At 39.3% G+C, this 24,864-nt stretch overlaps 1 long non-coding RNA gene across 2 annotated transcripts in view; it reads left to right on the top strand.

The window, feature by feature from the left end:
* Positions 1-5,422: 5,422 nt before the first annotated feature.
* The window catches only part of LOC111098045, a 106,813-nt gene continuing 87,371 nt past the window's right edge, over positions 5,423-24,864 (top strand). For both annotated transcript variants that reach the window (XR_005366769.1, XR_005366767.1), the window contains exon 1: positions 5,423-5,643. This is a non-coding gene — a long non-coding RNA (uncharacterized LOC111098045). The remainder of the gene's footprint in view (positions 5,644-24,864) is intronic.

Raw genomic sequence — 24,864 nt, 5'->3', positions numbered from 1 at the left:
TAGAAATTTACCTCTATGGGCTCCTGATCCCGCAGTTAATTCTGTATCATAATAAACACTTGAAACTCAGCCCATTGCTTAATCTTTATAAAAATTCACACACAAACAAAATATACATAGGTATAGAAGATAGGAGGGTGGGATATAGACAAGGGGAGTGTTTTCCCTGAAGGAAGCAAGAATTTCAAATTGAACATTGGACATCACCATGTTTAAGATGGCCTAATTCCATCAGCAGCGAATTTTCAATGTACTCTGTGAAGTCTTTTAGACTGGAGCCATCTTAATAGCCCTTTTTATTCTTTCCTCTGCCTCTTTCTTCTCTTTATTCCCTCTATTTCAGAAAAAAACCAAAAAACAAAAAACAAAAACCAATCCTGCTCATGCAGAAGAATTAAGTACCCTCTTTTGTTACCTGAATACCAGCCAAGTACTGGGACCTCACCTTCTAATCTGAACCATTCATTCATCAAGGCCTTCTCCAGAACAAAGGCCATTTCCTCCTTAGAAATTTTCAAATTAAAAAAAAAAAAAAGGAAAAAAAAAATTTTTTTTTTTTTAAAAAAAAGAAATTTTCAAATAAACGTTTCACCTTCATGTCAAAAGAAGCAACAGTATCCCCCTTCAAATTAACTTAAGTTAAATTGATAAAATCTCAGAAATTAATTAGATCAGAGAGGAGTCTCCTGATTAACAGTGTAGGTAGGAAGAGTGGTTGGCTTCTGAGGGACCAGAAGGGGAACAGGAATGCAGACAAGTCCGCTGTTTTCTGGTCTTTTCTTGTTTTGTCTGAGCCCACAAGCTTCTTGTACCATCCTCCCTATTTCTACTTCCTCCTTCCTCTGAGTAGACAGGCTAGTTCTGCTTCTTCATGCACATGGCTGGCCCATGGCTCCCAAATTCACATAGCTAGTTATGGACACCAGCTCAAATTTTCCAGCATCCTCATAACTTTTCCAAATTTCCTGGTGAAGGAATCTGAGTGAAGGCCTTGGATCCCATGCCCATCAGCCATGGAGGGTGGGGGCAATAGGGGTAGGGATTGCATAGTAATAACAAAGGCTGTGTGAGCCTACCACTGATGGTGGAGAAAGGACACTTTTTAGAGAAGAGGATGAGCAAGGTTTGTTTTCTTTCTTTTTTTTTTTTTAAAGATTTATTTATTTATTTATTTATTTATTTATTTATTTATTTATGATAGACATAGAGAGAGAGAGAGAGAGAGAAGCAGAGACACAGGAGGAGGGAGAAGCAGGCTCCATGCCGGGAGCCTGATGTGGGACTCGATCCCGGGACTCTAGGATCGTGCACTGGGCCAAAGGCAGGCGCTAAACCACTGAGTCACCCATGGATCCCCTGCAAGGTTTGTTTTCAAAATAGGAGTCCAGTGCAGGCAAGAATCCTAAAGTCCTAGATAGTTGCAGTGTATTTGATCTGCAGATATTAAAGTATCCATTGCCACAAGGTATCCAGTATAGTTCAGAGCATGATGTCTGGATGAGGGTTCCTGAAAGTAAAAGAAGGCAACAAGAAAGAAAGTAACCTCATTCCTACTAGTAGGCCATGCAAAGATGGAGTGTTGTTATAGGAACATGCAAGGATGGAGTGTTGTTATAGGAAACGCACTGAAAGTAAGTCCAAAACACAATATAGTTTAGGGCCAAAGGGACTGAGTCACAGAGTTGAATTAACTGAATCTTTATCGCGAGGAGAGGAGGGTGTGTGCTGAGTGCTCTAGGAGATAATGGCTGGAAAGGTAGTAGTCCAGAGTGTCAGAAGCCTGAAAAGCCATGGGGGAAAGGGGAGGGAGAAGTGTTAAAGAAGACCTGTCATGGCCTTCAGGCTTTCAGGCTTTCTTACCACCTCTGTGCACAGCTGGGGGAGGAAGTAGCACTGGTTGTGGGTAGAGAAACATTTTTTAATACTATTTAGCTTTTTTTTTTTTTTTTTTTTTTGAGAAAGAGAGTGCACAGGAGCAGTGGTGGGGAGGGGAAGAGGGGAAAGCAGAGAGACAATCTTAAGCAGGCTCCACGCTCAGCATGGAGACTGATGTGGTGCTTGATCCCAGGACCCTGAGATCATGACCTGAGCCAAAATCAAGAATCAGCCTCTTAACCAACTGAGCCACCCAGGTGCCTCAATAGTATTTAACAATTTTAAAAAGTGGCCGGAAGTTACAGTGTTGAATCTATATATATAAAAAAAGGGAAATATTCTCTTTTGTCTGAGTTGACAAAAACCAGAAGAAGCTAAGACAGTCTCATAAATTCTTACCTGGACTCCTCTGTCCAGCCCAGTACCTATTAGTTGGCATTCAATACCACCTTTCACACATAGTCACACACCTTGAATCTCAAACTTTTGGAGGCAAAAATTCACAAATTTCTCCTAGAATTCTCCTTTTTCTTGAATATATCTTTCACCAATGTTTAAGTTCCTTAATTTTTATGGCAAATAGACTGGTGAACACTCAGAAAATAATGCAGTCCTTGTTTTATTCCACCAGGGACTCTGCCTTGCCTATTTGAGCTTGAGTGTTCCCTGGACTCAGGTCACATGAAGACATTATTATCACCTCATTGTTCAAAGCACCTGGCTAGCAAACCTGGAAGGTGAACAATTGCTGAATGACAAATGCCGTAAGCACTGGCCTGCTTTGCCTAATTATATAGCTGTCATGGTGCACTGGGCAATTTTTCTTTCCAATGTCTCCTCCCCTCTGCCCAGCTTCAAACCACATAGTAAAGAGAAGAATCCACAGAGCTCTGCATTAGAGCTTTTAGAGCAACCACAATGCAATCAAAGTATCAGGCTGCAGGAGTGTCAGAAGCCATTTCTAGAGTGTGGTTGACTCATATCATATGTTGCACTTGGGTTGTTATATGGGTCAGACAAGGGTGCTACTCATTGGAGCCACATGGGAAAATGGTGATGATGACTCAAGCTCTCTTGCTCACTTGTTCTGATATCTCAGTTCCTAACTTTGTCCTCTGGCTGTCTAAACTGGCAGAAGGAGACTGTGAATCTATAAGATCCATTACAGAGCTGAGGTGGCAATGTTTAAATATGAAGTTCAAGCCCTGAGCTCTCTGGAATGTTGTCTGGATCAGTGAAGAACTAGATACCATGACAAGAGTGCAAGGAGACATAAATCAAGAAAAGGAGAATAGTTTATGGCTCTCCTTGGGAACCATTGCAAACATCTTCTGATGCTGTGAGAAAAGTCCCTACAGCTGTGCGCAGCATAAAAATGTCATTGCAGATAGGTTATGCTTTGATATTCAGGTTTATCAGAATATCTGTGCATTCTGGCCAAAAGACCAGAGATTAGAATTTACATTTCTTTCACCTTCTCCATTTTCATTGAGCTATATTATATATCGGTTCATCGCTGGATGGTAGCACTCATCTCAGAGATTTGGTGGTGGAAGATAAGGCTACTGACAATATTTGCCTCCTGACATTGACTGTTTTTTGTTTTTGAGAGAGAGAGAGAGAGCACAAGTTGGGGGAGGAGGAGAGGGTCAGGAAGAGGGAGGGGGGGGAAAGAATCCCAAGCAGACTCTATGCTGAGTGCAGAGCTGAGGCTCCATCTCACAACCCTCAGATCATGACCTGAGTCAAAACCAAAAGTTAGATGCTTAACCAGCTGAGCCACCCAGGCGCCTGAGAGAAATAAGCTTAAGCAGGCTCCATTCCCAGCACAAGAGCCCCACGAGGGGCTTGATCTCATAATCCTGAGATCAGATCATGACCAGAGCCCAAATCAAATCAGACACTTAACCAACTGAACCACCCAGGTGCCCTGCCTCCTGACATTTCAAAGTACTCCACAGAAGACCAAGTTTTAAAATGCAGGATAGCATAAACCAAGTATCCTATTTTTTAATGTTTACATACATTACTATATTCTGCATACAAGGGATGCTTCATAAATACCTGATAACTAGCATATGGCAATACATTTTATTAAAGTCATGATGTCAACAGATACGATTTATGTATATATATCTAAATTTATATAATTTATTATATAATACATACTTATAAGCACATAAATTTGTGTATTCATAATTATCTATATAAGCTTATGAAATTTCCATTTACTCAGCTATTCATTTAATATAAATTTATTAGGTTTCTACTTTTAGCAAGATTTATACTTAGGTCTAGTAGATATTTTTTTGAGATTATATTTATTTATTTTAGAGAAGGAGGGAAAACACACGTGCATGCAAGTTGGGGGAGGGGCAAAGGGAGAGAATCTTCAAGCAGACTCCCTGCTGAGTGCACAATGTGGGACTTGATCCCAGGACCCTAGGATCATGCTCTAAGCCAAAGGCAGTTGCCTAACTGACTGGGTCCACCCAGGTGCCTCTTTATTTTTTTTTTTGGGGGGGGGGGTTGTTTGTTTGTTTGTTTTCCAGGTGCCTCTTAAAAAACTTTTTAAAGAATACATCTGCCTTCCTTAGAAATACCAGTTTTCATTTTATGTCTAAAGAACTTTTGATGGCTCTAATGTTCTGTTTCTCTGGAAGCTCAGTGAAGCTGCAAAGCTAAACTCAGGCCAATGAGATGTAAGCCAAGTTAGGTGCTACTTTGAAAGTGTACTTTAAAGGGAACATTCACCCAGTCTCTTGCTTCTTTCTCCATTTGCCTGCCCAGAACACAGATTTGATGTGTGAAATCTTAGCAGCCATTTTGGATCATGAGTTGAAGCACCACTTCCTAGGGATGGCAAAGCAATGAGATGAAAAGAATTATCATAACAGGTTAAGGATACCTACTTCCTGACTTCCTCATGTGAGGGAGCAATAAATGTTCATGTTGTTTTGGTTTTTTGTGACATACAACTGAACCTAAACCAAACAGATACTTACTATGTCTTAATTTATGCTGACATTAATAGTTAGGTATCCCTCTGTGGAAAAGATGTAGAAAAATTTAAAATTCATGAAAAAAATATTCCTCAGCATTGACAGCTGGGAAATAGAGCTATTCAAATGTCAGAAATTCCTACTAGATTCAATCAAGTTCTAAAAAAGGACCCCTCAAGGTAGAATACTATTTAATTTGCAAGGGAGTTTTATGACTTTGTGAGAAGCAAGAAGAAGAAATCTTGGTTCTTTTGGGCAACTTGAGAACTTAGAGATGCTGGACTGGAGACAGAGAAAGGTGTAGAATAATGGAGAAAGCAGCATTTGGAGCCCTTTTCCCACCCACTGTCAGCAGAATTGAGGTGAGAATTTTGGGAGGCTGGATGACCTGAGCAGAAGCCTCCAGAAGCACTGGTGGCAGCCGCTCTGGAAAAGTCATTTTCTTAGGCTGAAATGACCTTAAGTGATGCAACAGGGAGCTTTGTGAAGAAATCTGACCTGCAGATTCATGCATGTGGGCAGCCACATTAAAATGCCACCTTCTGCAGTGGCATTAGTAATAGAGGAACGGCTTCCAGAGAAGGCACATTTCTCCCCTGATTAGATGAGTAGCTGCTTGGAGAACTGGACTGGGAACTTCAGAGCACTGGAAGCAGAGTGATGATAAGGAAAGTAAAGGAACTCTCTTGAACAATCAGGGACATCATTCCTATTCCTGAAAGGAAGGTGCCCCATAGGTGTTCCAACCTTGGACCAGCTTTACTAGGTATGGGGAACAATCCTTGTGTTGAAACCCTTTCTCTCAGCCCCAGCATTGCCAGACCTCATCTATGTTCTATGTTCTTTTTTTTTTTAAAGATTTATTTATTTATTTATTTATTTATTTATTTATTTATTTATGATAGACATAGAGAGAGAGAGGCAGAGACACAGGAGGAGGGAGAAGCAGGCTCCATGCCGGGAGCCTGATGTGGGACTCAATCCCGGGACTCTAGGATCAGCCCTGGGCCAAAGGCAGGCACTAAACCGCTGAGCCACCCAGGGATCCCCTCTGTTCTATGTTCTATGTTCTTAAAACCCATTACCATGACAATCTGAAAGGTATCTTCAAACCACAAGCCAAGAAGAATCTCCCACCTTGTTTCTGAGGGAAATACCAGTCCTGAATAGGCTTTTGACTAATGCAATATGAAAAACTAGGGAAAAAAGTGGATCTGGTAAATAATTCTTAATCAGAAAGAAATGAACATATAGTTTAAATAATCTGAAGGAAAAAAAAAGAAAAAAATAAATAAATAATCTGAAGGAAAAACATATTTTGAGTATATTCCGTTTAGTTTTCTCTTATTGTAAATTTAAACTTAAATTTTTATCAAAGTAATATATTTAGTAGTAGTTTAAAAAGTCAGCTGAAAGGCTTATGCCAGTCTCCTTTTCATTGTTGCCAATTCTCATTCTTCTAAGGCAGACATTTAGTAGCTACCTCCAAATTTAACTCACACTTTATGCCTTTAATTTTTTAGGTATTATTTTTTACTTTAAGAGATAGTTTCTTCCTCCCACATTTCTCATTATAATTATATTAACACTTTATTAACTAGTATTTATCTTAGTATAGTTATGTAAATAATATTCACAGGTGAGCCACTTTTATATCAGGTAACTTTGTATCATTTTTATCATTTTCTTTCTTGTATAACTTTTTGTTTTGTCTGGAGTTGACAGTTGCTTCCTGTTCGTTTGCTTAGTTTCTCTGTATCTATAACTAATTTATTGTTAATTTCTCCAAATTAAAAGTAAATCTCCTTAATAATAGTCAAATAGTTTTGGCATATAGCTCCTGGGCACTCCATTATCTTGTATCCTTCTAGGCTTCTTGTCATCCTGGGATATCCCTTCACCATGTTTTGCATTGCTCTTAGTCTCTAACCAGATGGGACCTCCAGTTCCCAAACTTTTATGTTTTCCTCTTTTATAGTTTACTCCTTTGTTTTGGTGGAACACCACAAATGGCTTCCTGCAAAAAGGGTGAAACAGTTTCTGAGACCTTAAAGCCTGAAATTATTCTTGTTTGGCTTTGATATTTGATTTATAATTTGTCTGGAATTTGGGGTTCTGACTTAGAAATTCTGCTGACAGATTTTGGAAGATCTTGCCCCTTTATCATTTAGCTGTTGATGTTGCTAAGTCAAATGACACTTTCATTCTACATTTTCTGAAGTGACTTATTAGTTTTCTTTGGAGACCTTTAAGCTCTTCTCATTATCCTTAGCATTCTCAAATTTCACAAAGACATGCCCTGTAGTTGGTTTATTTGTTATGCTGGGCACTTAGACATTCAAAATCTGGAAACCCATTTTCTTTGGAGATGGCAACTTTTATTGTATTATCTCTTTAATAATTTCTTCTTTATGTTTTAAATTTTCCCTTTTTTTTCTGGAATTCCCATTATTTAGATGTTGGACCTCTGGGACTCCTCTCATTTTATAATTTTTTTTCCCTTCCTCTTTTTCATCTTTTCTTGTGTGGTTGCTTCACTTTCTGGAGATTTCCTCAGCCATCTTCCCTTCTTTTAAAACATTTCTTATTTAATTGTTCTCTGAAAGTTCCTTTTAAAAAATGCAGCATGTTATTATTTCATGATGCAAAAACCTTCTCTGATTACTTTGAGACTATTAATACTATTTAACATTTTTTCTAAGCTTTTTTTTTTTTTTTCCTGCTGGCTGCATTGTCTTTGTTTCCTTCTGGTGTATTTTATTTGTTTATTTTGGCTGGTCTTTCCTGTTAGAGGCTTTTCTCAAATGTGTGGTGAACTTTGGCCGTACACTCATATGTAAAATGAAGATTAAAATTCTCTTTCACAGGGCCTGTCAGCTGGTGGCCTTGGAGTGCCATTATCTGATGGTCTTTGGGGAGGGGGCATTTTTAGAAAGGAAGCCTCCAATCTGTTGTGTGGGTACTGGGGCGGGGGGGGGGGGTGGTGTCTCTCCCAGTTTAGTAAGTGTTGTTTGCCTAGCTTCCCAACCTCATTTTCAAAATGATATGTCACCTTTACCCTCAGCTATGTCTGAGGACCCCGCCTCATTCTGGATTCTCACTGGTTTGTCTCTCCAGAGAAAACTTCCTGTCTCTCCCCAGGAAGTATCCTCCAGAGTAGAATAAGTTTCTTGGCTGGGTAAATAGAGTGTCAGAAGAAATTCATAAACATTTTCAACATTTCTCCTGTTTTTAACCTTACCTTGCATAGTTTTTTTTTTTTTTCTTGCAGTTTTATTCTTAGGAGTACCTAAAATAATCAATGTATGAAGCTTTCTAGAGTTATGTGCCACAAATTATCTTGCTGGGTCCTTTTCTTCTCTATCTCTAGTTTTAGGTTTCAGCTTTTTGAATACATGTGAATACACGCACATCCCCACCCCCACACACACAACTGGGGTCATATGATTCATACGGAAAAACGTATTTGAAAGAGTTATTGAATTGAAGGAATCAAATATATTTTATAAACTATTTTGTGGGTTTGCAAATATTGGAAAAACATGAGTTCTATAAAATAAAACCCGTAAGATGAGATGATGATATAATAAACAGATTTGAAATTGGAACTGAGTTGAGAGGCAAGCAGAAATTTAAAATGCATTACAAGACAAAAAACCCATTTTAAAGTAAACATTTAAGAAAAGGGTTTAAAGATGCAATTGGAGTTGAAATAACACCATAGTAAATCAAATCAGGGTATATGCAATATTTACTAAAATAAAAATCTCCCAGAATGCAGAGGTAAATGACAAAGAAGTAGGATAATTATATGAGGTAGTAATTTGGAGGCTATATTACTAAGATTTGGCTTAGAGAGAGTGAGTATTACTGAACAGGATGTCAGAATAAATAGAAGGGAAGCAATATTTGAAAAAAATAAATAACACTTGGCTGGGCTAGTAGACAAATTTCTGGTTTTGCAAACTGAATGAGCTCAACAAACCCCAGGAAATATTAATAAAAATAATTCGACAAATGGATGTATTCTGATGAAAGTCTTAAACTTCAAGATGTAAAGAAAAATCAAGCTGACATGCATCTAGGCAGAAAAGGCTGGTCATCTGCAAAAGAAAAAAAAACAAAACCCAAACCCAAACATCCAGCTCAGATATTTCTTCTGTACTAAGAATCACCAGAAGTCTATGAAATGATTTCCTAAGAGTTTTAAAGGGAAAAGAACAGATTGTAACTGAAGATTTATATACTATAGCTAGGTTTTATTCACATTCAAAAATAACAGAATCATTTTGTTAGAGATACAAAAGCCCACAAAGCATAAAGTGCTTTTAAAAATAGACACAAAATTGTGTAACAACTACACGTTGAACACACACATGTACACACACACTCAAGGGAAGTAATGAGGGGCACCTGGGTGGCATAGTTGTTAAGTGTCCAACTCTTGGTTTTGGCTCAGGTTGTGATCTCAGGGTTGTAACATCAAGCTCCGCATTGAGCTCCATGCTCAGCATGGAGTCTGCTTGAGATTCTTTCTCTCCCTCTCTCCCTCTCCCTCTGCCCCTCCCCCCCAGCTCATGCTCTCTATAAAATAAATAATTTTTTTTTTAAAAAAAGAAAAGGGAGGGATCCCTGGGTGGCGCAACGGTTAAGCGCCTGCCTTTGGCCCAGGGCACGATCCTGGAGACCTGGGATCGAATCCTACATCGGGCTCCTGGTGCATGGAGCCTGCTTCTCCCTCTGCTTATGTCTCTGCCTCTCTCTCTCTCTCTATGTGTGACTATCATAAATAAATAAAAATTTTTAAAAAAGGGAAATAAACTCAGAGAGATGAGGATTATTATCATAAAAACATAAATTTTAATGGTAAATTAAGGAAAGAATAAAATGTTAATAATTATATGTTAAATATATTTGATGTAAGAATGGTTATTTGAAAGCAAGAAGAAACTGGACCTCAAATCTTGGACTATATCATTAAACTTGGTAGAAAGAAATAAAAGCTGTCATTTTCTCATCTAATATGTTTCTATCTAAAGTTAATAATTAGAGAAAAATAATTTTTATATACAGTTGAAATATGTGACAAGTAGGAGATTAATTTCTCATAAATAACTAGAGGGGAGAGAGGGAGAAAAATAGATAGTAAACAAAACATCAAGGAAGGATTGAAACAACAAAGAGTCTAAAAAGAGAAAGGAAGAAAATGGTAGGGAAACATGTGCTTTCCTGGAAAACTATGCCTTGTTTCCATAAAGCATACCCTCCCAGGTTAACTAATTCTAGCCTCTCATTATGTTTGAGTTATTTTAGAATTTCAAGTTGTAGGTAACTGACAGCAATGCAAATTAATTTTTATCTCTAAACATACAAATTCTGTTCTGACCTAATCTACCTCCCCACAACATCCCCAAAACCAGTTTGCCTCCATTTGCACCTCCATGTCAATATTCCTGATCTATAAGTGTGCCTGCTCTTCAGATTCTCTTTGAACTGGTTATGACATCTGTCCAGTTCCCTCCTGAGTTAAATAACATCTGTAACATGTGCTTATTTCTATATTTGTATGAGAGCCATGATAGAAAATTTTTGGAAATGTCTCTTAGTAAAATGAACCAGTTCTGATTAGTATAAATAGGTTAAATCATTAGTAGAAGAAAAACAGATATTGAACAGGATTAAACCAGCCTCATAGGTTTTGCTGTATTAAAGGAACCCAAAAAGGTAAATAAAATAAAAGTTTGGGGAGCAATAAGCTGAGAAGGTTCAGACACAAAAAATAAGGTTAGCAACATTAGTATATGCCTGAGTAGAATTAATGTCAAGTAATAATGAATAGGACAAAGAAAGTTATTGTAGGTATTTAAAAATTTAATCTGCAATGAATTTATAATAGGTTCTGAATATATCATTGCAAGAGGTGATGCAGAAAACAAGGAGAAATTGTCAGGTCCAATTATATTAAGACTCTATTTGGCCTCTCCTCTCTATTTGATAGAGAGGAGACAAAATAAATGAAGGTTTGAGTAATAGAATTGACAATATTGATTTATTGGTCAGATATTAGACTTTGTACTTTGTAAGTGGGTAGATGACATAGCCATGATGGAGAGTAGATTAGGTTTGCATTGTTTCAGAAAGTTTGATGTGGCCAGAAGAACAGAGCATTAATTTCACTGAAATAATAATAATAATAATAATGATAACATAGTCAACAAACATCCTTATCAGATCCTGGAGTCTTACTATGTCTTTGACGTTTATCTTTCATTAACTTAGGTTGGCCCCCATTAAAATCTGTCTAAATGATGGATAGATGATAAATACATCCAAGAGGTGTTCCTTTAAAAAATAAAATAAAATAAAATAAAATAAAATAAAATAAAATAAAATAAAATAAAATATACAAAGCTCTAGATAATCCAATTAAAACAGAAAACAAAATGATCATGCATACATTTACTTCTTGTTTAATTAAAGAGAAAGAAAAATGATATGGACATTAATTTATGCAAAAGAAACTGCGCTAGAGTACCCATTATGTTATAAAATTGAAGTAATCTAACTGTTCAGTGACATGTTATTGTATTATATATTTTATTTTATTTAATCAAATCCTGTCCTGCCATTAAGAAAAATATTGTAGAGAAATACTTAGAAACATGAAAAATGTTCACAGTATGTCATTAAGTGGAAAGTGAGCACAGAGAAAATGAAGAGTATAATTTTATACTTGTAAAAAGCATAAATACATGTATAAAATATATGGAAAATAGATATCAAATATTATAAATCTATGTTTTCTGAGTAGAAATTGGAGATTAAAAAATTTTTTGGTGCCTAGCCATATGTTCTAATTTTAGACCATAAAGACATATGTTGAAAAAGTTTAAAAATGGGATACCTGCATTGGATATGTCGTCTGTTTTCTCCCTGTCTCACTCTTCTTTCCCGTGGAATCTGCTCAAGCAAACTTGTGACTAAGTGAGTGGGCACCATGGCATCCCTGGGCAGGTGACAGCTGATGGGGCCAGAGGCACACACCTGCCCCAGGCAGGGCTCATTAGATATGCTCGCTCCCCTGAGAATTTCAAATTAAGATTCAGAATCACCAGTGAACTGAGAACAACAATCATATAAACAGACAAAGCCAGGGAGCTGAGGGCTGTCATTTGAATGTGGCCATTCAGGAGTCATTGCACTGAGCAAGCAGGAGAGTTGGTTTGCAGAGAGATAATCAATAACAACAGCAATGTGTGCCATTTCCTGTGTGTTCATGAGGTGACAGGCATTCTCTGCCTGTCTTTTTTTGTCTACCTTTACGGTAGAGCTTTCCTTTCCTCTTCTATGAGATTATATTCCATCCTTTTCCTCTTCTATGAAAGAGATGAGATGGGCAGCAGTGGAGGTGGCTGAGTGGTCTCAGACAGAGAAGAGGAGTGGATTCCTTACACCTCAGAGCATCACAGGTCCTAGTTCTAGTCACTTGTGAGGCCCAGTTTTATTTCCTGCTGTTTGTTTCCAAGACATTACTCACTCCTTGAGCTAAACCTTTCGTCCGTCCATCACAAGCTTGAGTGGAAAAGTTTCTTGCAACCTACCAACTGCTGGCTAAGAGGGAATATGTATTGGGTGATTATATACGAAGTGTCTTTGACATCTTTGACATCAGACAATTCACATTGTCTTTGAATGCAGTTCAACAGTGGGAATAAAATATACTGGTATTTTCATTATGTACAACTTTGCACAATGAGTGGCATCTATTCCCCCGACTCATAAATACCTTTAGAAGTTTAAAAAGTATACCAAGTTAGGAGAAGGTGCCCATTGAAAAACCACTCCTTGAGAGACTGAGTGATCTCTCAGCACTCTTTCTCCTTCCCACAAAATGCATATTTACAAAAATGCTTATAAACAATTTCAGGGAATTTCACATATTTTAGTGTGACTACCAATTTCTGGATTAAAGGCTGTTATTTTAAAAAATCTGTATTTTCTTTAATTTACATATGGGTACAGCTTTGAATGAATTGCATCCTACCAGGGTGTTGAATGTTTTAATAAACCTACCTCCTAGAAGAGATTTGTCAGTCTCTGGATGCAAGACCATTGGAGGAGACCAAATGAGCATTCCTGGGAAAGAAATAGAGCCTCAAAAATAACTTTCAGTGGCAACAAAAATATTTTTGTAAGGTGTGAAAACTGGATAAGAAACTCCCTTTTCTGAGATCCAACACTTAACTCTTTTCTTCCTAGATTTAAGGATAGATTAGGTTGTGAAGAGATTTTTCTTTATAAAATGAAAAATTTGGGGCACTTGGGTGGCTCAGTCAGTTAAGCATCTGACTCTTGGTTTCAGCTCAAATCATGATCTCAGGGTCATGGGATTGAGCCCCTAGTCAGGCTCTGTGTTCAGCAGGGATTCTGCTTGAGATTCTCTCTCTGCCTCTCCCCTTAGCCTCTCCCCCTGCTTGCATTCTCTCTCAGATAAATAAATAAATAAATATGTTTAAAAATGAAATATTTAATTTGTGTTTCAGAATGGTGAAATTATTGAAAAACTATTGAAATTACTGAAAAACCATAAAGATGTGCCTTGGAGCTAGAGGATGTGCTTCCCCCCTTATTTTGGTGTAATAATGGCTTTTAAAACAGCTAGTGGCACCTGGGTGGCTTAGTCCATTAAACAACTGACTCTTGGTTTCTGCTGGGGTCATGACAATCAGGGTCATGGGATTGAGCCCTGAGTTGGGCTCCGTGCTCATTACAGAATTTGCTTGGTATTCTTTCCCTCTTTCTCTCCTTCCCCTCTGCCCCATCCCTTGCTCATGCTCTCTCTCTCTCGCTCTCTCTCTCAAATAAATAAATAATAAGTAAAATAAAATCTTAAAAAAAAAAAGATGGGTATTCTTACCTAGAAGATTCAAAGAAAATTCACTGGTCAAATATCTGGATGAAAAGAGAAATATTCAGTTTATCATCTGGATGTTTTGTCTAAATGAGGGAATATCTGTGGATGTTTCCAAATATTTGGAAAAAAATATTTGGGAACATCCAGATGTTTGACTCTATGCAGCTCAAACATCCAGCTGTTAGACCAAATTTCCCCCCTCTCCAATAGGAGGTTGCGGCATCAAGTGGACCCAGCCATAGTTTCAGTAATTCCAAATTGTTAACTAGTGTCATTGAAAATTATTTTGGGGCGGGTATGTGTGGGAGGAAACATGGCACACCAAAGTGTGAGGGTTATAGATGATCATAAACATTAAGAGCAGGAAAAAAGAAGGAGGGGATTACATTGCTGACCAATCAGGTTAAGTCATTACTAACACAAATTGTCGGCAGTAATGTTCTCTCATGGAGGCTGTAATAATTAGAAATAATAAACGTAAGCTGGTGGCCCTCACTGATTAAAAAGGAAGCCAGTAGCACTTGCAGTGTTTACAGAACTTGAAAGACTTGGAAAGAGACATCCTCTGCTTTGAAATGAGTTGAAAATTCTAAACTTCATGGAAAGGGGTGAGGAGAGTTCAGTTTCCTCCTCTTATTTTATTGGGCTCAATCTAATGTGACCCTGAAGTGTCTCCAATTACAACGTTCTTAAACTTGTGGGAATCAGCCTAATAAAAATACTGTAAAGAAATACAGCTCATCCCACAGCTGTGGGCCGGCTGTGGAGATTACCATGGTGCAGAAGTTAGGGTTGGCCTCCAGAAAGCAGATTCCATTTTCTACATGGCAGTAACATGAACTTGAATGGAGGCGTCAAATGAGAAGACAATGTTTTGATTCTGATTAAGATTCTAAAATCTGATTTTTAGCCAACTTGTTGTTGGCAAAGAACAGCAATGCCATAAATAAAATAGCCACAGATGGGTCTGGATATCTGTTATGAACAACCATCAAGAAAATGCTTTTATTTTAATTGATTGATACTGAGCAAAAGTAGCATTCAGCCAAAACCTTATTGCTAGTCCTGTTGTAATTATTTTTTTAACCAGTTCACCACTGCATTCCAGGCCACGGGCAGGATCCCCTATAGGTGTGCAGGGTGCAATGTCCATACCTGATATATATTTGACTTTGTATACCATGCCCGAAATTGTTCAAGAAATTAATCTCTTTTTTACTTGCAAAAGCATAGCTTGTTGGAAAGTCACCTAGATGTGGTCTGAGTTTCTTTTTGAAAGTTCACAATCTTCAGAGAACCTGGGGGTTGGTTGAAGTCATGAATACTGTGGTCTGTCAGGATGGGAATGGCTCTTTGAAAGCCAGTGCTGACTTCCAAGGAATTATCCAGACAATGGAGGAAGAGGCAGAAGATGTTAAACATCTAAAGAAGCATTTTGTATTTTTTATGGCTTTCTGAAGAACTGCACTCTGGCTTCATTTGAGAAAGAATCTCAAAAACTCTTCATACTAGAGCAAAAGTTACATGTAGCTTGTAATACAATTAAAAGACATATGTGCAAACGCACATACCAGTACCAAGTGATAAAACCCAGCATTGTTTGGTTTTGATAGAAACAGAAAACATGGCTTTGGTTGTGAAAATGCTTTCATGGGGTGTGGAGGAGGAAATATAATTACTATATTAATTGTATGGAACCAAGTGAGGCACTAGCCATGATTTCTTCCTCTGATAAGAATGCTACTTTACACCATGACACGCCAACTAACTGGAAAAATACTCCCACAATGTTATGTTTAGAAGTGTTCTAGGAGAATTGGAAATGATCAGTGTTGATCAGAGAGACCATGGGCAGCGCTGGGAGTGTGTATTAGAGTGTGTAAGAGCAAACCAGAGACAGATGGCTTGAATCAGCATCTGGGCTTTATCTCTTCTGGTTGGCTGATTTCATTCAAGGCTCTTTCTGCCTCAGTTTCCTCTTATGCAAAATAAGGATGATAATCATAGTCCTAGTGCCCAGGTTTGTAGCCAGGATCAAATAAGGAGTATATTTGTAAAGCTCTTAGGCGAATGCCTCTGACGCATGTAATCTTTGCAACCAAAGTACATGAACCGAAGTGTCTTGAATCAAAGGTTCCTGAAGCTCCGATATGGGAATGAGAACTGAAGAAGCCATCTGATAAGATGCCGTGATCAGAAATAAAATGAGACATGTTTTGACACTTAATGACATCCTAAAAGATTGGGCGGCAGCAAGATGTACACATGTGTCTGCAGTCAATGTGGGGAGGAGGTGGGGGGTTTGGGCAAGGGACATCAATCTCGAAGCTTTCAATTAGGATCCTGTGGGCGGGGAAGAAGACTGGAGTTCGCAGGGAAGGAACTGGCTGATATTATTATTATTTTTTTGATGCAGCATTCCAGAAAACATAATCAATGGCACCCGTCCAGTTCCCATTTAGTAACCAAAGAACTAGCTGCAGCTGTTTTTTATGCCTGGTGGTGCCAGTTTGATAGTGTATAATCATATTTGCATAAAGATAAAAAGGAAGGTGTTATAGAACACAGTTAAGCCTATGGTTTCACCATGAATTAAAGGTAATTTCAGACTAATTAGGTATAATTTGTTAAGGAATTCTTCCCAGCAATGATGACTCTGATTTTGTAATTACAGGACAATGCTTACTGTGGCTTTCAAGGCAGGAGAAAGCACACCCGAGGGGGTCGTGTCCCACACTAGGCAGATCTAATGGTGCCACAAAAGACAGGTGTTTTGTCAGATTTCAGCCACACACTTTCACACCTGCAACGCATTAAGTACAGCAGCAATGTTAATGAAGACCAGGTGCCTGTTCTCCAACTTAAATGAGGAACTGGCATGAGGTTTGCTGTTTGCTACCTGACGTCTTCCTCTGTGTCTCTGAACACTGGTCCTCTGGTTGATGGGGAAAATGAGCTGGGTGAGGAGGAGGCTTTGTGGGGCTCTGCTCTCCTTTTTTTTTTTTTTTTTTTTTGAGCGGAAGGACGGGGGTTAGGGCAACATTGACCTCTGCGTTATGGTAGTTTCGTCTATGCACACTAAGCCCCCTCCCCCATTAGTTCTCTCCCTACAACAAGGCGGGGGCTGGGGAGGGGATTCTTCTAGCCCAAAGTATTTCTAGGCTTTCTCTGCTGCCACCCCTTTTGTGCAGAGCTCAGCCTCCAGGTCCTGAAAAGAGCTGAGCTGCACAATCTACAAAATGGATTTCTGGAAAGTGCTGTGTTATCAGCTGCTACCAGGGAAAGTTTGATTGTAGCTACTTGAGTCTTTTCAAACTTGAAGTTTTGCCATTCCATCCGGAAATGAGTAATGGAGGCCTTGAGCAAGCTTTTTCATTTTAATAAAACACAAGGTTTTCATTGTGTGTGGCTACATCGTCGTAATACTCTCTGTTATGAAATACAAAATCTTTTTCTCCCTCCCTTTAAAAAAATCCCAGCCTCAGCAGTGGAGCTTTTCCTCCTCTTTTTCCTCCTTTCCTTTGTTTCACTACATCAGGCTGCAGCTGTCCACTCCTTGCAATTCCTAGCAGTTATGTGAAAAGTTAATATTGTCTCAAAAAAACCCAAAAAACCCACCAAAACAAAACCCTGAACCACACATCAGAATTGAAAGAGGGTGAAAGAATGGGCAGGTCTAGGTTCTCAGCAGCAGGAGTATAATCATCAGACTCATTACCAGTGACTTCTGGCACACGAGAGTCCCCTAAACAAAAAAACCTCTTTACCCAGGGAGATGGAAGGATGGACAAATATCAAAATGTTTGATGCTGTATTTAAACTCCCGGCCCTTAATTAAGTTAGAAAAGAATGGAATCATAGACTTCTAGAATAGCAGATGTAAATCTTGGAGGAGGAAGGACCTCTCAAGATAGAGTTCTTTAACTCTTTGGTTCCTGAAGTGAATGCATTGACACCCCGAGCCAAACTTTCAGAAACCAACTATGGAAGTGACTTACCAGTGATGCAGATCCAAATCCTTCATTCCATGTGATTTAGCAGTGTTTTTCAAGGAACATTCACACGAGTTTAAGAGAGTTTTTCAAGAGACACCCCAGAGAGTATCAATATGGCTGAGTGGGGAGATTTTCTTTTTAATTGAGGTATGGTTGACTTACAACATTATATTAGTTTCAGGTATACAACATATGATTTGACAATTCTGTATATTACACATTGCTCACCACAGTAAGCAGAGTTGCCATCTGTCACCATACAAAGTTATTACAGTATTATTGACTATATTCCCTATGCTCTACTTTTCATCACCATGACTTATTTGTAGTTTGTATCTCTTAATCCCCTTCGCCTACTCTGTCCACCTTCCAACCCCTCCCCTCTGGTAACCTCCAATTTGTTCTCTGTATTCAAACCTGTGTTTGCTTGTTCATTTGGGTAGGTCTTTCCAGAAAGGCAGCACTCTTGTTTTCCTTCTACACATTTCCCCAACCACTGAAAGTGATCTTATTTTCCAATTTATTTGTAAGATTTGTTTGAGGTTCACAGCAAAATTGAGGGGAAGGAAACAGAGATTTCCCATGAATTCTCTGCCCCCACACAGAACCTTGTCCCATGATCCACGATCCCATCAGAGTGGTACATTTGTTGCATTTGATGAACTGCATTGATATGTCACAATCACTTAAAGTCCATAGTTTACATAATGGTTCACTCTTGATGTACATTCTACGGGTTTAGACAAATATATGATGACCTGTATTAACCATTATAGTACCCAGAGCACTTTCTCGGTCTTAAAATCCTGTCCTCTGCCTATGCATCCCTACCTCCCCGAGCCCCTGAACCACTGATTTTTACTCCTCCATAGTTTTACTTTTTCCACAATGTCATACAGTTGGAATCCTACATTATGTTGTCTTTCAGATTAGCTTCTTTCACCTAGTTCTATGAATTTAAGGCTCTTCCTTGTCTTTTCATGAGTTGATAGCTCATTTCTTTCTGGCACTGAATAACATTCCACTGTCTGCATATACCACAGTTTAACCACTCATCTAATGAAGGACATCTTGGTTGCTTCCAAGTTTTGTCAATTATACCTAAAACTGCTATAAATATCAGTGTGCAGGTTTTCATGAGGACATGAGTTCTCAATCCCTTTGGGTAAATACCAAGGAACACAATTTGTTGGATTGTATGGCTTAGTTTTGCAATAAACTTCCAAGCTGTCTCTTGAGGGTTGTTTTTCCTCGTTTCCTTTGTTTCACCAGGAAGCTGCAGTTGTCTATTCCCTGCAATTTCTAGCAGTTACTTGAAAAGTTAATATTGCCTTTAAAAAATAAAACAAAACATTGAACTCCAAGAATAGAATGATGATTGCCATAGACAAGGAGGGGATGGGAGTGAAATGGGTGAAGATGGTTTAAAAAAAAAGTGGCTGTACCATTTCATGTTCTCACTAGCAATGAATGAGAGTTGCTGTTGTTCCATATTCTCACCAGCATTTGGTGTTGGCAGTTTACTTCCTTTTCTTGTCTTATAGCATTAGCTAGGACTTCGAGTACATTTAAAAGGAGTGTTGGGAGGACATTATTGCCTTGTTCTTTTCAATTTATTTTATTGATTTGGTGTCCATCAAAGATTTAATGTGAAGAATGGTTGTGTATGCCAAAGAATAGTTTGAAAACCCTATCTTAATGGCAGAAAACCCTTGGGCCTCTACTCAGCACTCAAGTATTTAAGCAAATCCAAATGCTTCTTGTGGAAATGTTAGCTGTGTGTGCACAGAAGCCCACTTCTGTGCAAAGGTGCTGAAGTCTTCCCATACTGCACAAAATCCAGTCCTGTTTTGGTGTTTCTGGAAAGTCTAGTGACTAATGCAAATGAATCTATTCAATTAATGTTCCTGAGAGTTTGGATCGTGGGTACTCACCAGAGAGCTCAATTTCAAATTCACTACTCCCCAGTCTTCTCAAAAGTCTCAGATTGTTATTTGAGAGATTGTCTCAGACCTCACTACTCAATGTGTGGTCTGTGGGCCAGTAGCAGTGGCTGAACTTGGGAGCTGGTTAGAAATGCTGAGTCATAGGCTCCAACTCTAGCTTCTTCAATCTGAATCTGTGTTTTTAACAAGCTCATCTGTTGAGTCAATCTGTCAATCATTTTCCTATAAAATTTTGACCAGGACAGCCCCAGTGGCCTAGTGGTTTAGCGCCGCCTTCGGCCCAGGGTGTGATTCTAGGGATCTGGGATTGGGTTCCACGTCAGGATCCCTGCATGGAGCCTGCTTCTCCCTCTGCCTGTGTCTCTGTCTGTCCGTCTCTCTCTCTCTGTCTCCCATGAATAAATAAATAAAATCTTAAAAAAATTTTTTTTTTGAGCAGCATTGGACTAAGAGATGATGTTACCATGTATTAGTCTGGACCAGAAATTTTTAGTTTGGGCTCTTTTTATATACAAATCTGCCTCATGTTTATATACTCTGCAATTGAAGGCAAAATGGAATCCATGTGAGGGAATGTGTGCTCATGTTTTTGACCATAGGTCTACTTTTTGGTAAAGAGGCCTCATAGATTTTTAGCTTTTAAAAATATTGCAGATTTGCTTGATAAATATCTTTTGACAAACAGACTAATCAATTTAACAAATATGTATGGAATGCCAACTTTGTGGTACTGTGAAATTGTGATTAAGAAAGGTTTTAAGTCGATCTATTTGGGTTCCAATTCCAGGTCTACCACTCAAAGCTACAGACCTTTGATCAATTTCTTATCCTCCTGTGCTTAGATATTTTTCAAATATAAAACAGGGATCATAGTGACTTCACCCATAGGACTTTATGAGGATTACCATAGTTAATACATATAAGTTCTTAAAACTGTTCCTAGCACATAGTAAACACTCAATAAACAGTGACTATTGCTATGTACCTGACACTTTTCTAGGCTCTGGGGGAAATGGTAATAAGACAAACACCATCCCAGCCCTAATAGGTCATTTATCTTATCAGAAGAAAATAGACATTCAATTATAAGTTTATAATTACTTATTTTAAATTGGGATACATGCTATGGAAAAGAGAAGTACAAGGTGCCTTTAGAAGGATCTGACACCAGGGCTGGGAGGTCAGGAAGGCTTCCTTGCAGAAGTCACTTGAGGTGAAAGGGAACAGGGAAATGGAGAGAGATCCAGGTCCAGTAGGGTGTCTTGTGCAGGTCCAGCATCTGGAACCAGCCCCATGGGTGTTGGGCAGAGGGGGATGACGGAGATGATGAGGTAGTTGGAGGCTGGATCCTGCAATGCCTTGTGAAGGGTTTTGGTCTCTATTCAAAGAACAATGATGTGCCTGAAAAGGATTTTAATCAAGTGTGTGAGGACTGGGTTTTAAGTTTTACTTTATGACTCCAACAGGCATGTGGGAAATGGGTTGAAAGGGAAATAAGAATGAATGCTGAGAGACCAATGAGGAAGCATTCACAGTAGGACATAAAAGAATTGATTGCACATTTTTGGAACATGTTGGAAAAAAAAGAATAAAGAGAAATGGATGAACTGGAGAAATACTTAGGTGAAGTTAAGAGAGCTTGGTGGTTAATGGATTCCTGATTGAATTGTATTGTGCTTTTTTGTTCCCCTTCAAGATAAAAAAGAAATTCAAAAGTGACTTTAATTCTAGATTTTTCCCTTCAGTCTATGGACACAGACCCATCTATTCACACAGGCTTTTCTTTGCCTTAAATATGGCCCCACAGCTACTCTCACAGGTCCACATATAATTCATATTGTATGTACTTTCCCCTTGTAAGACTATTCCTGTTTATTTTAGAAAGAAATTCATTTATGCGTTTAAGACTAAGGTTCTATTCTCTTTTGACAGTTTTTAAAAGCTTTTGAAGTTCTTTGAGGTATCTGGGGTGTGGCCGGATACATTGTTGTTTTCCTTAGAAGGAATACAATGTGCAATATATTTTGATGGCTGTGATATACAAACTTCCTTGTCCCTCCTTCCCCCATCCCCCTCCATTAAACACTAAGCAGGTAGTGACAAAAATAACTAAACCATGTGTATAAAAACTTTGCTCTTGTTTTCCTTTGGGGATGCAAGCAGCGAAGAAGCCTAGGTATCCAGAATTCCTGGTTTCATGTTTTATACACAATTTTTGGTCTGTTTAATTTTAACCCAGGCCTTCCTCTTCTTTATCTCATTCTGGAGGGGATGGCATGATAACAATTATTATTCCCCACCCCTTCCAGGAAAAAAACTATAGTAACAGAGGGACTCAAATTTATCAAGTAGGTTGTAATACTAGGTAACAAAAGGGTAATTATAAATGATTGTTAGAATGGCTATCATTTATTGACCACCTACTAGATAGATACCTACAACCATTTTCTGAGTAGTAGTATTCCAGTTGCCTAAGAAACCAAGGCAATATATTGTTCCTGTTGGTCTGATAGTAATGCGGAACCCACTCCCTGCCTTTACAGGATTCTCTGGCCCTGTTGCACCTCATTCCCCAAGACCCCATGTTTCTTGTGTTCTGACTCCATCCTGAAATGCGGATGATGAAGAGTCTCCCACTCTTTCTTCTCTCAACCACTTTCTTCTCTGCCTTTTGTCTCATTTCATTGGACCCTTCTCCTTCAGGTGACAGCCAAGAAATAGAGAAAGGGATGAGGTGATGGGTGTGACTGGCTCTTTCTGGGAATACAGTGAAGGCACCCCACGGTATGCCTCAAACAGGCTGCCATCTTGGGAAGCGCAGGAGGGCAACAATGCTCTTCAGACCCCACTGGCTGAAGCCCCCTGGGTGGCACCAACTGGTCAGTGCAGGGTTGCCCGTGGCTCAACAATCTGTTGTTTGTGGCGGTGGCAGTGGTGGTGGTTTTGTTTTCCTTAAGTGAATGAGGTGTGGGCCTTAGGCTCCTGGCCCTCTCCCAGACCGGGTTTGCACACCCCTCGAGTCTGAGCTGAATTCTGTCATCTCTCCGGTAACACTTAATTGTTTTTAATTATCCCTCCACTGAAGCTGAACCATCCCTCACCCAGGTCACAGCACAGAACATGGCTCATAAGTTTTACGAGCCACCTTGTGTATATCATCCATGTGTGCAGCCACCTTTCTTGACAGTGAGCAATCCGTCAGGCAGATACCCCTGCCCCTGACAGGGTCTGGATGCTCAGAGCAGAGACAGGCTGTTGCTGGTATCCGTATGTTGACTCCCATTGTAGCAGGAAGCCAGGCTCCGGGCTGGAGACTTGAATTTCAAATCTGAAGATTGCACATTAATTGAACCTTGGAATAGGCCTTCTATTTCTACCTATGAAGGTCCTCAGGCTTGACAAAACCCAAGGGGTTGTTTGGGATTCCTTAAGGCTTGCTATTTCTCTGCTAAGCCGGAGTTCCCATCCTGAAGTTCTAGTGGGATCTCAGGCACCCAGCCTGAGTCCTCATTTGGACTCTGTGAATACTTGCAGAAGAAATGAAAGGCCCAATATTTATGAGTCAGTTGCATAGCAAAAGTTACTACTTGTAAGTAGACTTAACAGAAACCTACATAATCCAAAAACATATTTCCTAATGACTCTGCTCAGTGTCTAAGATATGTTCATTCATTCACCTCTTCATGTATTCACTCATTCATTCCTCAGTCTTCAGGGTAAAGCTTAGAGAAGAGGGGTAGAGGGTTAACTGTCCTAGGGACTAAATGTTCAATTCTGAGAATTTTCACTTTTCTGCTTTTCTCCCCTGGATTGACCGTGAAGGTATCCAAGAATAGGCAGCTGTTATCTGGGAAGGACACTAGGTGAAGAAATCTGATGGTGATATCTCCCCTCAAATAAATTGGTGTAATTAGCTATCGGCTCAGGTAAGCCCAGGTGGGAAGAGTGCTTCCTAAAGAGGAGTATAGTATCTTAGATGTGAACCAGGATCACCTGGGGGGGAGGGAGGGTTGGTGGTCCCTGAATGAATACTTTTTTATTTTTATTCTCCACAATTTCATATTATCTTCTATTGCTTGCAAATGATACTGGTTTCCATTTAGTCGTCATGAAAAGCTTGATTAAAAATGCATGTATTTAAGTTAAAACTAGTCAGCTAAAGGAAAACATTCAGAAAATAATGGCATCGGTGATAACTGGAAATGTTGGAAGTCATGAAAGATGGTATGTAAATGATCAAATATTAGGAAACATTGGAATGGATGATGGGGAGCTTTGAGTAAGGGCTGGGATGAAGAAAGCCCTGGGGAGCTGTAAGTGGTAGAGCAGCCCATGGGGGATGTGGGGTAGGAAGGAAGAACACCAGAAAGGTATCCCTACCCACCAACACAGGCCAAGGTCCATCATAGGAGACTGTGGTATGCAAGCATGTTCCCCTGTTATGGGATAGCATTGGTATCTGAGGGGAGTGAAGCCTGGTGTGCTGAGAGAAATCCCCACTATTCTAGACACCCAGTTTCCCAAAGAATATGTCTGCCCCAGTCCTGACAGGGTAGGGCCCTAGGATTTCTAGCTGGCGCTTTTCCTAACTTCTCCATTCCACCCTCAGGTCCCCTTTTTCATTTCCACCAAAGGTGGCAATCTGTCAAAGCCTTGAGTACTTCAGATAATATGATTGTGATACCAAAATTGCTCTTTGCTTCCACACAGATTTGCTCTTGGCCCATTGGCATGGCTCGAGGCTGGGTGAGTCGCGGCTGGGCCTGAGGTTGGTGTGAGCTGGCCATTGCCCAGCAAGTGACATCCTCAATTCCTCCTCCTCTCCCCCCCACCTCAAACCAGTCTCTGAGGGTTTCTCTGAGGAAGTGATCTCTCCAATATTTTTACTGTATGTGTTATTTTCCTGTTTTATATTGGGAAAGAAAACTTTTTTGATGCTCAAAAGACCCACTCAGGGAAACTTTAAAAAATGCACGTATTGTTTTGAGCAGATTGACAAGCAGATGAAGTAAATGCGGTTCCATTCCTTGCAGGCAGTGCATGGTCACAGCTGCAGCCACTGGGGCTGTGCCTGAACTTCACCTGCTGCTGGTGAAGAGCTGACCCAGCTCCCTTGCAGGCCCACAGGCTAG

This window comes from Canis lupus, chromosome 11, assembly GCF_011100685.1.
Source record: "Canis lupus familiaris isolate Mischka breed German Shepherd chromosome 11, alternate assembly UU_Cfam_GSD_1.0, whole genome shotgun sequence".
Classification (NCBI taxonomy): Eukaryota; Metazoa; Chordata; class Mammalia; order Carnivora; family Canidae; genus Canis; species Canis lupus.
Note: the sequence above shows the minus strand (reverse complement) of the source record. Positions and strands in the feature narration are given on the sequence as shown.